Source organism: Castor canadensis, chromosome 9 (assembly GCF_047511655.1).
Source record: "Castor canadensis chromosome 9, mCasCan1.hap1v2, whole genome shotgun sequence".
Lineage (NCBI taxonomy): Eukaryota > Metazoa > Chordata > Mammalia > Rodentia > Castoridae > Castor > Castor canadensis.
The window spans coordinates 88,805,462-88,822,721 of record NC_133394.1 but is presented as its reverse complement, the minus strand read 5'-3'; the positions used below and the strand labels follow the sequence as shown (position 1 = coordinate 88,822,721).

Genomic DNA, 17,260 nt, shown 5'->3' with positions numbered 1-17,260 from the left:
ATTTTGTACAAATAACATCAACTTTAAGATATAGATTATATAGATATTTTCCTTATGTCTTCAACTCCACAGATTTTTTTATTGCTACTATTAATAACACTAATACTATTGTTTTTATAATGAGGAAGTACCCAGAATGATACCTTGGGAACAAGGAGGTCTACTATTTCTTATTATTTGGTAAAAACAGCATTTTCTCAGCAAAATAATAATGACAATATTAATATAATAGTGGCCATGTTGTGACATAAGTCTTTCAAGACGTCTCATCAAAATAATAGTTTCTAAGAGAGCTGTATCAGTGCAAACACTGGCCTCTAAAATATGGAAAATGGAGGACTGTGCTGTACAACACAGGTGCAGTGTTGATAGAGCCACACTGAAGACGAGGCAACCTTCCGATGATCAACCTTTTATTCCCACTACACACATGCTAGGGATTTGTCTTAGAAAGAATGGCTGGCAGCCTGCTTGCCTCAATTTTCACTAACACACCTGAAGAGATGCTTTAAAAACCACTTCAGGATTGTATTTTTGTAGAACGATGTTAGGCACACTATTTTCAGATAGATCAAGGGATGGATTTGACAAGTGGAATCAGTTGCTCTATAGATCAAAATGAGAGCTCCCGCTCTTAGAGAGAATGATCTGAGAAATAAACAGTAAATTCTATATAAATTTAACTGAAGCCTAAAATGATGATGAAATATTCTGAAAAGTACATTTAAGGGGGAATTATAGACAATAAATTATGTGACTGTGCCAACAGTATCCTAAACCAAAAATTACGGCTGTTCTTTAGTGAATCTGAAGGCTTTTATATTTGGAAAATGTAATTTGGGATTGTGTTAAAATCTTAGCCTTCTGACGGGACTCTTCCTTTTAGTTAAGATCAATAATCTAATTTAATAATTTACTATTAAGAGTAAACTGTTGGTTTATTATCTACCATTAATTATATTATATTCTTTTTTTAGAGGAAAGTACATAAGATTTACTATTGTTCATAAACCTTGGCCCCTGCATAATATCTGTATGTGCCTGAAAATATCCACAAATAATTCTCTAATCTGAATATTTACAAGTGATTGATTAAAATACTTACTATTTAGGTTTCAGCTATTTTATATTTAAATAATCACTGGGGATTCTTACATCATTGAAACAGTTCACTACTCCTTCACATTCATATGTTGGTGTTTTAAATTTAATTTCATTGCTATAATTTTGTCAATTAAATGCAAGGGCTTATAAACTACAACTAAACCACTGAATTTTAAACTGCTGTGCATTTTGTGTATAACTGATCAATAAATTTGGAAACATTAATGCATAATTTAAATGGAAAACTACAGTGTTCAGTACCCTATGTAAAGTTTAAACAGAGTTTGAACCACCTACATATCTATCTGTAAAACTCTGGTAATTCACCTGACCTTCCCAAGCCTCTGTTTCCTTATCTTTGATACAGGTATAAAAATAATTTCCAACAAGTGATGTTGAGGATTAAAGTAACATATGTAAGTACACAGGATAGCGTCTGCAACACAGCTGCTGTGCTATGGGTTAGGCTCATTTTTTAACCACTGATGACAGCACTAGTCATGATGGTAATGTATATTGACTTCCTTAGAATTGCATTCTCACACAACTTGCTGGTTAAGTGTTTTCCTCAAGTTTGACTCTTATCTTTGTCTTCACAGTTTGGGATTCTGGTACTCATTTTAGTATTTTCCCCAAATAACATTTTGCTATTGTGTGTGGGGGGGGGGTACTGGGGCTTGCTAAGAAAGCCTACCACTTGGCCACGCCCCCAGTATTTTGCTCTTAGTTTTTTTTTTCCTTTTATTTATTTTATTTTTACTTATTCACATGTGCATACATTGTTTGGGCCATTTTCTACCCCTACCCCCACCCCACCCTCCAGTCCTCCCTCGCTTCCAGGCAGAAATAAGTGAACAGTTTAAGGTGTTTTTACATCCCCATATAAAAAGTATAATGGGTAGCCAGGCATGGTACATACATGGAATCCCAGCAATTGGGAGGCTGAGGCAGGAGGATTGCTAGATCAATGCCAGACTGGGCTACATAGTGAGACCTCCCCCCGACCAAAAAAAATACAGGTTTTTTTTCGTGCTTATGTTAATGAGGTACATACTTAGTCCAAAACTTGTGAATGGAGTTTATATCACTGGAGACCCACCCCAATATCAAATATGGCTTGGCTACATGCTTTGATTACTACATCTGCATTCTGGAGAGCAAATGGGAAGAAAGCCCCATTTTAAGACTAAAGTTGCAGAAACTGAAAATTCCAAGTAAATCTGAAATAATACCACCTAACAAGTTGAGAAATAGTCTAGAAGATGGATGTCCTGTGCTGTATGTAAAATTGGACTTCTGTTAATGAGGACGAAAGTGAATTGAAGGAACTAGCAGTCTCAATCACAAGTTGTGAAAATAAAGGAGAAAAAGCAGCTGATTCCAGTGAAGGAGTAAAATAGGTCTTCCCTAAGATTAAGTACTGATAATAGGGTCTAGCTAACTTTGCCCAGGTTGGCATCAAACTATGATCTTCCTACATCTTCTTCCCAAGTAGCTGGTGTATGACCCAACATTCAGCCTTATATTCTCTTCTCAATGAAGTATTTTTTTACATATGTTTAAAATATTAAGGGCCCAAGAATTTGTGATTCAAAGTACTAATTCAGGGTTTTTCTACTAATAAATAATATCTAAAATATACTGTTGTCTAATTGACCAAGTAAGGTAAGTCTGATCTAAAATTATGATCAAACCATTCTCCTTAGAGATTTGTTAAGAGCGTTCAGAGGCTAGAGGTCAGAGGTTACACAAGTATTATTTGTCATCTAGTTAACTGTAGGGGAAAAGACCATTTAATAAAAGGAGTATATTTAGCTGATTTAAATGAAAATGATTGATTTTCATTTAACATCTGTCCACTACTGCTAGCCCATGTTGGAAAATCAATTTCAGAGTAACCCAATGGGAGAATAGTTCCACGTATCAATATATATTTAATGACAGGAACATATCAGTACTCCTTTGCTTGTAACAGTATTCAATAAAAGGAGAGCTTGTGTTTAAATGATTTTGCAGTTGTGACACAAGGCAGCAAAATGTAACATATCAAAATAACATTGGTGATAATTTAATAACACATTAATATCTCTTTATGAAAGAAGAAAATAGGAAGTAGAGAAGTCTTACAAAAACTGAACACTAACATAAAATTTAGCTATCTTGGTATCTTAAATTTGTAGCCTCTTTATTTTCTTCCATATACATTATTTTCTGTTTATTTCTTAACATTCACTATAGCTGAACAATCCTGCCATTGTTATATGATCATGTTTCAGAATATTGCAAGGACTATATCCCATTTTTCAGTCTTACAATGCTTTATATAATATTTACATATTTATTGATTATGTTTGATCTCAATAAATGTCCAATTACCACAAAAGTATGAATGATTTAAAAATATTTTAAATGACAAACTAATTTTTTTACCAGCATAAATTCTTTTGCTTATCAAAAATGATAAAATCTTACTTTCTGAGAGGTGATGGGCAGGGTCTAGAGGTCTAATCTTCATAGGGCTGTCTTAATAAACGATTGCTACAATTTAAAGGTATTTTTGTAATCACTTGTGTCTCTATACACAAATAAGGAAACTGAGGCCCAAAGGGATTAGTAACTTTATGTTGAAGCTAATCAATAACAGTATAGAGATCCTAAGACCCTGTCTCCTAATTCACTCTTTTCAAAATGCCCATAAGGGTTCTAGCAAATACCTTAATTCTGCCTCCCTCCTGTAATCCTCCTCTCCAACTCCCAACCTGTAATTCCTGGAATAGATAAGCTCTTTTATCTCTCTTGTGCCTCTGAACATTCTTTTTCTTCGGGGGTGCTAAGCTGAATTGGGGATGGAAGTTGCAGTATATGAAGGGGCCCATTTCTGCTAAGGCTCATTTTCATACAAATACTCTCTATTGTGTGCTGCCTATGAACTTTGTGTGGAATTTATTGCCATTTTCAAATATCAAATTTTATTTACAGATGCATGCAAAATTAAATACACACCATATGCATATATATCTAATATAGAATAATATGAATACATTCTGAATATATGCCAGAACAATTTATCAGTACAGACATAGATATAAAATTGACAATTTAAGCACCAAGAGTTAGATTCAAAATCAGAAATTTAAAATTCTTCCTTACCTATATAAAGGCTCTACTTTGGTTAGTTATTCATAAAAATAAAGTATTACGCAGTGTACATTCACTGAACTAGAAATTAAAAATTCTGAGAGTGATTATTTTCAGTGATGAAGCCTTGAGGAATGTAGTAAATATCTCTGAATCTCATATTCTTCATCTGTAAAATGGGAATAATATAACACCTAACTCTTAAGACTGTTAGGACAAAAATGAGATAATTGAGCATATCTATTAGATGCTCAATTACTGCTAGCTGAACTTGAGCTCTAAATCTTTCCTATGAAAATAAAGTTCCTCTCTTTCCTAAAATTATGAATTCTCTCAACAATTGCAATGTCTTGCCACCTCTCATTAGATACATAAACTCCCCTAAACACACACTCCCTCTCTCTCTCACACACACACACACACACACACACACGCATGTACGCGCACACACACACCCCTACATTGGCACTACTGGAATTCTGAGCCTCAGTGACCTACCCAAATATTCTCAAGAAGCAAAGAAGACCCCTGAGAAATCAGAAAATATATCTGAAGCCACCAGTCCCTGATTCTTCTGTACTTAGTGAACTCAAATTAGTGTTCTAAAAAGACGATGACATCTCTGTTGGGAAAAGTGTTCTTTTATCCAACAATCCACTTGATCACTTGATCCATTGGACTATAACATCAAAATTTTTATGTAATTGCTTTAATGACCAATGAAAGACAATGTACAAATACAAATGACAATATAAATATTGTTATAGGACTAAGCTATAAAGAAGAACACACTATCACCACTTTTGTTACAAATCTACCTGAGAACCTTCCAAGAGCATAATTCTAATTTCTTTTGGATGACACTACCACTCAGCTCAAAACTTTTACTGGTTCTCCACAACCTGTAAATTAAAATCTAGACTCTTTACATCTATGTCTTCTGTATTTCAATAATGAGGTACTATAGGCAAAAACAAATAGGTAGATGAAAAAAATAAATACTATTTCCTTTTTTTGATTTTACTATTTACCTTTAAAGCAAATCATAAGAGGAAGAAAATGCTCCAAGAAAAGAAGCATATGTCTCATAGTCAAACTTGTGATTCTAAATTTGCAGTTTAATAATACCTAAACCACAGACTATATGTTGCTACTGAATTTCAATTTGCTGCCATCAGAGATAATGTATATTATCTCTCTCTCTCTCTCTCTCTCTCTCTCTATATATATATATATATATATATATATATATACAGAGATATGTATAAAACTAGAATAATTCAACATATCATATATTTTCATTAGTTTTAAAATTTGTCAAATAAAATGACAGCATGAGATAAAACACTGAAATCATATTTCTGAAGGTTTGAGCCTTATCTTTTTTTTTAAGATTTTCCCTTAAAGAATTACAAGCCAATTTTTTTGGAAGCTAAAAATGCTCATGATTAATATAATTAATAGAAATTTCACATTGAAAGCATCACAGAGTACTACCAAATACTTAATAGAAAAGGGAGATTAATGACAAACATGAGTAGGGCAGCCATAGGAAGGAAAAAAGTGATTAAAGACTACTTAATCTATTTACTTCTAAGTAATGAGTGCTACATACTAGAACATGCAACCTTAAAAACATATAATTTGTAGTTTATTATTTAAATAAACACTTCATGTTCCTATTCCTTGTAAATTTTTCAGAGAAATAATATCCTTCCTATTCTTCACTTTTTTTTCATTTTTCCCTTCTCTTTTCTTATTTGAGCTCCAATTCTCCTTCTTCTATTATACCCCATAATCTGACACTTCCTCTTCAGTAAAGTAGTTTGTATGCTGGTAAACATGAAAGTAATATATTCAGATTTATTGCGACTGCTATACCTAGGGATTTCATTTGGATTTATTGTTACTTGTCTATCATTCTTAACTGCCCTACAGTAACTGTCAAAAAGTGAAGAACTGAATATTAACCCAGAGAAACATTTGAAAGATATAAAGGAAAATATTTATATGAGATAAACATACATGTACACGCATCCTTACACACTTCTCCAGCTCCTAAAACTCTTATCTCATGAAAGACCCTCTGATGCCAAAGCACGAACAGTAAGGGCTTAACTTCAGTATTAATAACTCAGATTTAAAACTCTTGGCAATTAATTAAGATTAATGATAGAAGTCATCCCCTTTACCCTGGTGCAGAACATTTCCTCTGTCTCCTCAAATCCATCCTGTCCACCCTTTCATGCTCACTTCAGGCTGTGAAAACCAAAGTCTTGAAACTTTGATCCTGTTATCTGCTGCTTTTTGTAGCTGAGATTAATGAAGTAGACATTAACAAATTTATAACCAACAGCTCAGACAGCTGCCCTACTTTAAGCAATCAATGGAAAAAGAACTAATCTAGTTAAGAGTATAGGACTAGTTCATAAATCTGATTTCAGAGGGTAGTGAAAGCCATACACCTCTTCTGGAAGTAGGATCTGAATTAACTTGTCTGCCTTCTCACTGTAAACTGCATGCGTGAGACAAGCAGACCTAATATGAACTACACACAGGGCAGCAGGGTAGACAGACAATTGGGCAAGAGATGGACAGATTCACCAGTCCATCTCCTGTGAATTAAATTATGGCACAAATACAGATCTCACAAGAATTCCAACCCCTGAAAACTTTTCTGGGATCAAATATGAAACAAAAATTAAATCTGTTTTAGAAAAACTTGAGAGAAAAGCAATTTCAAGAAAAAAAAATCCTGATAAAGAGAATTAATAAAGACAACAACCCTTCATCTCTTCAGAATTCAGCCTAAAGGAAAATGATAGTATCCTGCTTATACAACTAAAGAAAATATTTAATAGATTTAATTATAACTTAAAAATTAATCATCATCCCCAAATGACAAATTTTAGTTTCATCTAAAAAACATTTTTGTGTATGCACATTCTTTGCCAAAACTTAATAGAAAATAACTCAAACTTGTCAAATTTTATAAGTGCTTTGTCTTAATTTTCCCAGTTTCAGGAAAGAGTCCTGAAAGTAAAATAATAAATAATGATAACAGAAACTCTAAAATTCTACAAAGTCAAATCACTAGTCTGTAATGCATTTGTTCATCGGTAGCTCATTTTTATTCTTAATTATAATGAAACTTAAAAAACAGTAATATACTCAATTCTGTTCCTTGTATCAATATTTCATGCCTATTAAAGAGTAATAATGTTATTTGGTGGCATAGGATGCTATATGACAGATTTAGAAAGTTAAAATCTTTATTCTGCTTACTGAGTTGTGGGAACCACAATGGTGTACTTACGTCAACTGGGTTTCAGCTCAGAAACCTCAGGTGAAAGATAGAGCAAATGACTGAAAGAAGAGTTATGTAACTAAAATGTGAAAGCCATCCATGAGGGGTATGGTTAAGTCCAGTTAAACACAGAGAAAGTGGTGACAAGAGAGCATCCAAGTGGGAAACAACTTAAGTTCTGAGAGATGTGCGAGTGGAAGTCAGGAGGGAGGACAGAATCATCTCTGAGTGATGTGTCTAATGATAGCAAAGCTGAGAGCATCTATGTGCTCTGCTGAGGACATGAGGCTCCAGAGAAACAGACCAAGGCTTAGACCTCAGGAACTGAGCAGCGTTAGAGAGAGGAGAAGGGAGAGGTGTGGGAGAGAGACTATCGGAGAGCAATTTCTCTTTACTCTGAACTTTACCTCTATGCCGTAATAGTATATAAATACACTATTTGAAGTTTTACTAAAATACATTTTATAGACTTAAAAACTCTCCTAGGCAACTAAATACAAATAGTAGTTCTTTGTGTGCTTCCAGTCTTCACTAGGGTGGGGCCTTAAGGCTATGTGAATAAAACGCACTGAATTCATAAATTACTGGTAAATAATTAGAGTCAGGAAATGGTTCTAGTAGAAAACTGTTATTTTAACAGTGCTTGATTTTGAAAAACTATTAGAAATCTCTAATTTTTATTCAAAATAAAATATGATTAGTTCTGGAGCAGATTATCAGATTATTATAGGCATGTTTAAAATACCTAGCTATGAACCAATGTTGTTGGTTGTAAATTTGCTAGTGTCTGCTTTGTTAATCTCAGTTACACAAAGCAGCAGATAACAGGATCAAAGTTTCAGGACCTTGGTTTTCACAGCCTGAAGTGAACAAGAAAGGGTGAGCGGGATGGAAGGGACAGGAGGAAATGTTAAACTAGGGTAGAGGGGTGACTTCAGTAGGACAACCTGCTTGCTAAGAAGCATAATGAGAATTTAAGGTTGTAAGAAGTTAGCAATGCCATTCCCCACGTTTTCTAAGTGATGAGAGATACTTAAGAGAACTATGATGAATATCAGAGAATAAAATTATTTGGAACTGAGCTTGCAAAAAAATTCCAAATTCATTCTTTTTATTTTAAAAAGCATAAGTGGAAATACAGGAAATTTCTTTTAATCCTTCAAAGTAAAAAAGAGTTTATTTTTTTAATCTAAAGTCAGAAAAAATAAAACGAATTCCACCATGCATGTTTGCTATTTGCAAAAATGTGAAAAATACATTCTTTTTATTTCACATCTCAGAATTAAATCAGTTTCAAAATCCTGAAATTTTAGAGGCTGCAATTTGACTCAAAGTAGAAATAGAAGAAAATGTAAATGAAAATTATGTGAACCAATTTTAAAGAGAAATTGCCTATGGATTATACGTATGCATTATAAGAAATCTTAGAGTTTCATTTATACATAGAAAATGAAATGAAAGCTGGTGGAGTGGCTCAAGTGGTAGAATGCTTGCCTAACAAGTGTGAGGCCCTGAGTTCAAATCCCACTGCCACCAAAAAAAAGCAGCAAAAGAAAATGAAAGGAAAGATAACTTAACAAAACAAAAATGTTTATATACACATTTTTGTGGGATTTGCTAATATAAGTATCTTTTTAAGAATAAGGGAGCAATTGAAACTTCTTACTGGAGGCAATTTCTTTAAGTTAGTTATAAATGTTCCTTCCATAAAGTTATAAATTGCTATCTGGCATGCCTAAAGTCACCATCATAATGCATTCTGTTTAAACAGTGAACTCTCTACAAAAAATGTACTTTTTTTTTTCTTCTCAGACTGGGTCACTTGAGCTCCAAATTAACAACTGAATATTTAACCTGTGCAGAATATAATTTTAGATTATTAACATTGTAAAGTGATTGATTAAGCATAAATTTAATCCATTACAATAAAATTATATTAAGACTATTCAAAATGTACTCAAAAAAGCAGGGGGGGGGGGGAAGATTAACAACTGTGCTTGTGTTGACACTTCTGCCCTCAGTTGGATGATTGGTTTTGTTTTGTTTTATTTTAGACAAGGTCTCCCTATGTAGCTGGCCTCCAATTTGCAATCCTCCTGCCTCAGCCTCCAAGTACTGGGATTATGGGGCATGCACCACAAGTCCAGCTCCAACTGGATGATTTAATTGATGTCTTCAAGACACTTTGCATCAAAATTGCACATTGAGCCTAAGAAAATAACGTATTCAGTTATCAGTGGCCAAAGCTTACTGATGATGAAATAATATCATATTTTTAAAATTAGTGCATTCATTTAATAAGTATTTACACTAATAGAACAGTTTTTGTTTCTTAATTATCAAAATATTTCTGACCAACTTTAAACAAGATGTTTCTACCATACTTACAAGTTAATATATAAGATGCTGTGTGAATGCTACTAAAATAGCAAATAATGTCTGGACAGGGAGAAAAAAGCCAATTATATATCTAAGTTCTATTTATATGTTTTTTGAATAAAAAAGTCATCTTTTTGGTAATTTAAGTGTCTAAATTTTGCATATTTTGCATCTCACTTCAGGGAACCAGACTGATTTAACACTTTTGCCAGCTTATATACATAATTAAGAGATGGTTTTATTTAATTTAAGAAATGGTATCAAAAAAGAAATCTATTTCATGAATTTGTTATTTTCCATTGAAACAGACATTAGCTGACGACATGCAATGAGAATACATTCTATAGTGTTAAATATGTTTACTTTAAACAAAGTATATAAACTATACTATTTATACATATACATATATATTCACATCCTCCTAAGTTAGTTGTGGGATTGTACTAAATAGCATGCTCACGACATGGGTTGTTCTAGTAAAAACTTTACCTCTCAAATACGTATATGACAAAGTTAATGACTTCTATTAAGGGTATAAATGGTATTTGAAAGATGCCTGAAATTTAAAGGCAAGAGATAACAAAAATGAAAGATACTAGTGGTAATACAAAGCGTAAAAACACCTAGTGGAATCCTTTCCCAGCATTGTCAAATCCTAATTTCCCCGAAGGACTATAAACTCCACATCTCAAAGAAGTCAAACAATAATCAGCTTAAAGCTTTAAAACCATTTTATGTTGTCCCCTATCATTTAATATCAGAAACGATATACAAGACTGACTTGGACTAATATAAAGGGTTTTCTTAGAGCCCCTGAACTCTATTAAGTGTTCTATCTGTTACAAAATATTTAGATTGAATTCAAAGACTAAGATTAAGAATGCAGTCATTTTTTAAAGCTGAAATTTCTTAAAAGTGCTAGGAATGCAACCCAGGGCTTTAAGCATGCTGGCAAGCAACTCTACCGCTAAGCTATATTCTTTGCCCTTCATTTTTGTCAAAAAATAATGACTTTTAGAATCATGCTGTTGGGTAACCCACACTATAAAATGAAATAATATAAAAATGTCTCAAAAATGATTTAAAGAGAATGCAGTCATTAACAGTATAATTCTTGGTGTTGAAAAGCTTTAAATACAAAATCATCTGCGTGAGGTTTTTAACCTGCTCTGAAAAACCCACAAGTGGTGGGGAACTGAACATATGGTGGGGAACATAAAAGCAGGGTGATGAAAAGTCTCTGCTATCAAGTCATTTATTCAATTTGAGGGTGAAGTAGTTTACCAGTGCTGAGCATTGGGTGATGAAAGCCGAAGGAGGGTTGGGATCATTGAAGAAGGTGCTACTAAAAAGGGAGGGGCCGGTTTGTTTTAGGCGTGAGAATTCAGAAGCAGGACTGAGAGAAGCATGAACTTAAATCTAGAACCAGATATGTAAACAGGTCATACCTGAACATTTGCCTTTGAGCCTATCAGGCTTCTCTACATCCTTTTAAGTGAACTTGTGCTACCTGTCTTCTCAGATTTGTTTTGATGTAGATTTTTAAACTGAGGACTCAGATACTATGTTCTGTTAGAATGGACTTTTTTTAAAAAAGTATCTGCCATCAGTCATTTCAAAAGCACATCCGCATAATTAACAAAAGTCCTCTCAACATAATACAGTTGGCTTAATTGAAAACTCACTGTGTACTTATGTTGCTTTTCACCACCCCCTGATGAAAGCTAGGCCACACAGTAGTATGTGTTCCCAGGCCACTGCTCCCTGGCTACTTCCCAGGACCCTCAAAGCACACCTTTGCCTCAGTAGTTCTACCTTATCTCACAGTGGTCTTGCAACTTCTGGGCGGAAGGAGTGAGCCCAAATTTTATGAATGATAGTAATTTCCATCATCACAGAATGCTTATTATCTTACCCTGCCCTGGAGCCCTTACTTGCCAAGCTAATATTTTAACCAATTCTATTGTTACATATCTGTGTGCACAATGCAATTTTCTGGAACTTTGTTTTATTTAAGAAATATTTAAAAATTCTGCCTATCTGGAAAAAAAACAAAACCCAAACCTCGAATTCAATTTCAAATCCATTGTAATAAGCAACCCTGTAAGTTTTAAAAACAAATAGTGACGGTACCTATGTCACTAGGAGTCTTCTATTGCAGTGCACAAACACTTCTGCTTACTGAGGAAGGAGGAACTGCGTGTGAAGGTTAACATAACCTCAGTAACAAACAAGAAGCTCCTTGGAGATTTAATTGGTTTGTGGAACAACTCCAAAATTAGTGCTGTGCTTTCTTCTTTCTCTGCCTTTCTGCTTCACTCTCTTTTCGAATAAAAAAAGGGGAACGCATGGTAATGCATCATTTATAAATTACCTTGTTATTTGGGGGAAACACACACACACACACACACACACACACACACACACACACACACATTGCTTTGAAAACCAAACAAACTCCTGCTGCAGAATGGGGCCTATTTGATGGAGGGTCTTCAAAAGAGTCCAGGGCTTAATGGAGGCTGTTTCTGTGGAGACTTCGATCTGTACCTGCTGTCCCCTGTCACTCCCTGGAAACTTGGCGGCAGATGTTGCAGCGTTAAGTTGTCTCTGAAGTGGCTTTCTGTCCTCGTCTCCCTGCCGCCATGGAGTCAAACTGCATTAGATCTCTTATTTGTGCCTAAGGCAAGTTGGGGAGCGCAGCTGTGTCCACCCCCACTCCTACCTTTGGTGTTTCGGGCCTCCAGGCAGCGAGTACCAGACCAAAACGGTTCTGCCGCTCTCAACTACCGTGGCTGACAATCGTGCTGCTCGCTGCCAGCAGCTATGGCGACAACCTGCCCGCGCGCACCTGGAGGCCCGCGGCCTCCGCGCTGCAGCGCTGGGGACCCGGAGGAGCCTCGCCATCAAAGCCCGCGCGGGCCGGCGTCCGCCTGCCACCCTGCTGCCTCCGCCCGGCTCCCAGCCCTGCTGCCGCGACGCTTTGATACTTTGTATCTGAACTTGACTGACTTGATCAAGGACTTCAATTCAGCGGTGGTTTCCGTGCCCCCCGGAGCCCAGCGCCATACAGGCAGAGCGGTGCACTGGCAAGGCACCGTGCACCCGGCGGGAGGGACCCCATAGTAGATATGCGTGACTCCAGGTTTAATTCTGTGAACGCCTATATGCTTATTAACTAGACGCTCAAGAGGAGGAATGTGCAGTAAACAATTTATAAATAAACAACTTATAAATAAACTTATAAATAAATGACTAGGCAGAGGTGGTGGTATTTGGACCCATTAGTCACAACTAGAAAATAATTGTGTTTTATTGTCGCTCAAGCGACTTAATAAAGTTTTTCTTGCCTTTTTTTTTTTTTAAGAAAGGATGGGACTAGTCCTTTTAATATTTAGAAATGAGAAAGTATTGTCATTGATTTCTTCACTATGCAAAGCTAACTGCATTCATTTCTAACAACTAGAAAGTGTCCAAGTGTTCATTTTTACAAAGTAGGACTTGCTTTATAATCACACACACAACTCCTATCCCAATGCAAACACCTCATAAGAAGCATGATCCAATGTAAATATGACATATGTACAAACATACAAAAACCTTGATGAGCACAGGAAACAAAAATAAAATTATTAGCCAAATCTAGTCACCAATTTATGTTGATACATTTCTATTAAAAAGAAGTGAGCTTGAGCTGGCAGAGTGGTTCAAGGGTAGTGATAGAGCACCTGCCTAGCAAACCTGAGGCCCTGAGTTCAAACCCCAGTAGTGCCAAAAAAAAAAAAAAAAAAAAAAAGGAAAGAAAAAGAAAAGAAGTGAACTTAACAGCCAGTAACATTTGTTCCAGTGAATCATTTGCTATACTATGATAGACAAACCTGTTCTGAAAGGAGTCAATGTACCGAATTTAAGCTAGCGGGAGAGTATCTACAAATTTCCGAATATTCAATGGGATAATTTACTGGGAAAATGAATTTATTGATTTAAAAGTGATAAGCAAAGGAAAAATGAACATACCATACATCGAAATGTTTCATGAATTAGTCTGAGTTCAATGTTTAATTTACTTTAATCAAGTATTGACTTGTTTCGGGGAAGTCAGTTTACAAACAACAGGATTTCACCCTTCCTTGTATTACAGAGTGAACATAGTTATCTAAACAAAAGAACCTCAAAACTAATTTTTCTCACTCAATATTATGCCCTAATGTACCTTAAATCTCATACACACACACACACACACACACACACACACGCACGCACGCACTTTGAGGGTAATTCATTTTTCCCTTTTTCCTGAAAATATATCGATGGACAATACTACCACTTGGACATTTTAGTATCCTACCTTTTAATTTTCCTTATTTTGCAGTCCTATGAGATAAACCATGTCATTTTTTTGAGGGCTTAACTAATTACCCAGAATAAGCAGAAGGCCATGGTAAGCCATGCTCTTCTCCCACAGATAAAGCATGAGCAAAGTGGACTCTCATATTTTACTATCGTGCATTAAAATTGGCAGGGCCAAATACACATTTAAATCCCTGATACTCTTCCTGCCTCTGGGTTATCATTTTCTTTTGAGTTAATTTACTTTATGTTCCCCAAATAAAAGCTAAAAAAGACTGTAATTTTATAAATATTACATGCTTTTTTATAAAATAGAAATAAAATCTGTGGGATATTTGGTGTCAGTGTAGATCATGTCACTTTGCCATACAAATATGATTTTATTTAAACCCATAATTAAATATTATTTTTGACAATAATGTTCACTGTATTTCAGCTATTGTTGAGACTTTTAAATGAAATTCATAGAAATATTTACTGTGATTAAGTGTCCTATGATTGGTGCAGGTTCTTTTTGGGACAAGTATCAAAGTCACATGGTTACCTTTGTCAACAAAGATTATTTACTATGTTCATCAAGATAAAAATAGGGCAACTGAAATCTGAAACCCTCAATCTTTTGAAAACTAAAAGTTTTGTCCCAAGTTTGTCACCAAAATACAACTGGAAGCAAAACCTACACAGAACTAACTTGAGACCATTTTAGTCTCTACTGATAATAATTAACATATTAATGTTAATATATAATAGCAAAATGTCTAAATAATGTTATTAGGAAATGCTGCTTTATATAACATATATATATATATACATGTATATATATATATATATGAAACTCTTCAAAATCTGAAAAATTCAGAGTTCTGAAACAACCTGACCTCAAGACTTAAGAATAAGTCTTAAGTCTTATCTTAGCCAAAAGTGTGACCAAATTACCAAAAAATAAAGACACATTGGTCAAAATAATGGATCCAGAAACATTATTCTTCAACCATGGAAAAATAAATGACAATTTAATTCACTGGGGCAAAATGCGGAATATTCTAGCAGTATAATTTAAAGAGAATGCCAAATTTACCTGGCATCTAACAAAGTGACTGGTAGGTATTAGGCACTGGGTAAATATTTTTTGAATGAAGGAGTGGATGAATGAATGATTATAATGCATCATTTTCAAAAGCAAATATACCAATTTATCCAAATTCAAAAATTTCTTCTTTTCTATTTCCAAATAATTTCTCTGATTTTAACCCCTGCCCCCAGATTACTTAGTGATCTGTGAATCGCTGTCTTCTTGGCTGCCTCGGTGACCTTGCTCATGACACCTCATCTATGCTCCTCCTACCAGCTCCATTTGTTGACTTTCTACCCATTTCAAAGCTCAGTACAAATGATGAAAGACTAAAAGCTACATTTTTGTCATAATAGTTAAAAGAACATATAAAGCAAGAGAATAGGAACCAATCTTCCTCACCCTCAGCTAATACATCTTCAGTGCTAGTTTGATGCCCAGCACTTAGTAAGATGAACATTACTAAACAAATGATTTAATATCTTACCTGGAGGGAAAGAAATTATTTTCACAAAGGTGAAAGTCTAGCATGTTTAAGAGGAAGAAGAGTTATACAGGACTCCAGAAGAGCTTGAAATTCACATGAATTAAACAGAGGTGTGAGTTTGATTATAAAAGAGCTTTCTATTAAGAATCGCACTGATCTGATAATGAAAGAAGAAGGTTGCTTCATAAACCAACTAGTTCTCTCTATCAGTGGTCCTAGAAACAGGTAAAGGATGTTCTGCTAGAAATTTTCTGGGGATATTTTCTCAAATTGTATTTCCTAAATGGTGGAATTCAGATTTTTTTTTTAATTTTCCCAGTTTGAAAGAAGTAAAAGGTTAAAATTTAGGTCCTTTTGTATTTAAAACACCAAACTAAAACCTTATAGCATGAAATACAACTTACCTTGCCACTATAAGATAAGTATAATCTCACCAAATATTTTAGACTTTAAAAAGTATCTAACGACCTTCGAAGATGAAGTTCATGAAGTTCATTCCTTTGTCAAAACAGAATAAACCAGCTATGTGAGAGGCAGAGGTAGAAGGATCAGGTTCTAGGTTAGTCTGGGCAAAAAGTTGGTGAGATCCTATCTCAAGCAAGCTGGGTATGGTCGTGCACCTCTGTTATCCTAGTTATGCAGAGGTATAGGTAGGAGGACTGCAGTCAGAGGCCAGCCTGAGAAAAAACATGAGAGTCTTTCTGAAAAATAACTAAAACAAAAAAAGGGCAGGAGGTGTAGCTCAAGTAGCAGAGCACAAGGCTAACAAATGCGGGAGCCTGAGTTCAAATGCCAGTACTACCAAGAAAATAGTAAGATGAAGAAGGATCACATTGACATACAATGAAACCAGTCTAGTATTAAGAACAGTGTGTCTCTGAACCACACCTGCCTATTTTTACTTATGAAATGGTTATGAACAGTTTTTCTTACATTGATTAGCTAGGAAACTGTAATTTATTAAAGACATTATAAAACTAGAATAATTGTAGCCAGCATCCCAAAATATAAGAACCTTAGATAGACTCCTTTGGTGAGGAAAAATGCAAAAACGTGTATATATCAACATATCACCATCACAGATTTATACAGTATTTTATAACTTTAAAAACTCCTTCATAATTTCAAGAAACTAGATTGATTACACCAAGTGTTGAAGACAGGGTCTAAATTTATACCTAAAGAAACTGTGGTTCTAAGGTCTCATTGCTATTAAATGCTAGAAGAAAGACTTCAGCTACTAACTGCCAGTGTGTTGTCCCCACCAGATAAAAAGTCTGAACATATGTCTGCAAAGTGAAAGGGTGAGGTAGTGAATGTGCGTATTTGAGTAGGTTAACATCTTTTTAATTAGTTACTTGAAAAGGGCCTGGTACAGAACTGTGACTTGAACATTCATTCTAGTGCTAAACAATTCATTAGA

General features: G+C 34.8%; 1 protein-coding gene across 3 annotated transcripts in view; it reads right to left on the bottom strand.

Annotated features, from left to right (window-relative positions):
* The window catches only part of Antxr2 (ANTXR cell adhesion molecule 2), a 136,452-nt gene that overhangs the window by 39,808 nt on the left and 79,384 nt on the right, over nucleotides 1–17,260 (bottom strand). The gene's annotated exons all lie outside the window — the stretch shown is intronic.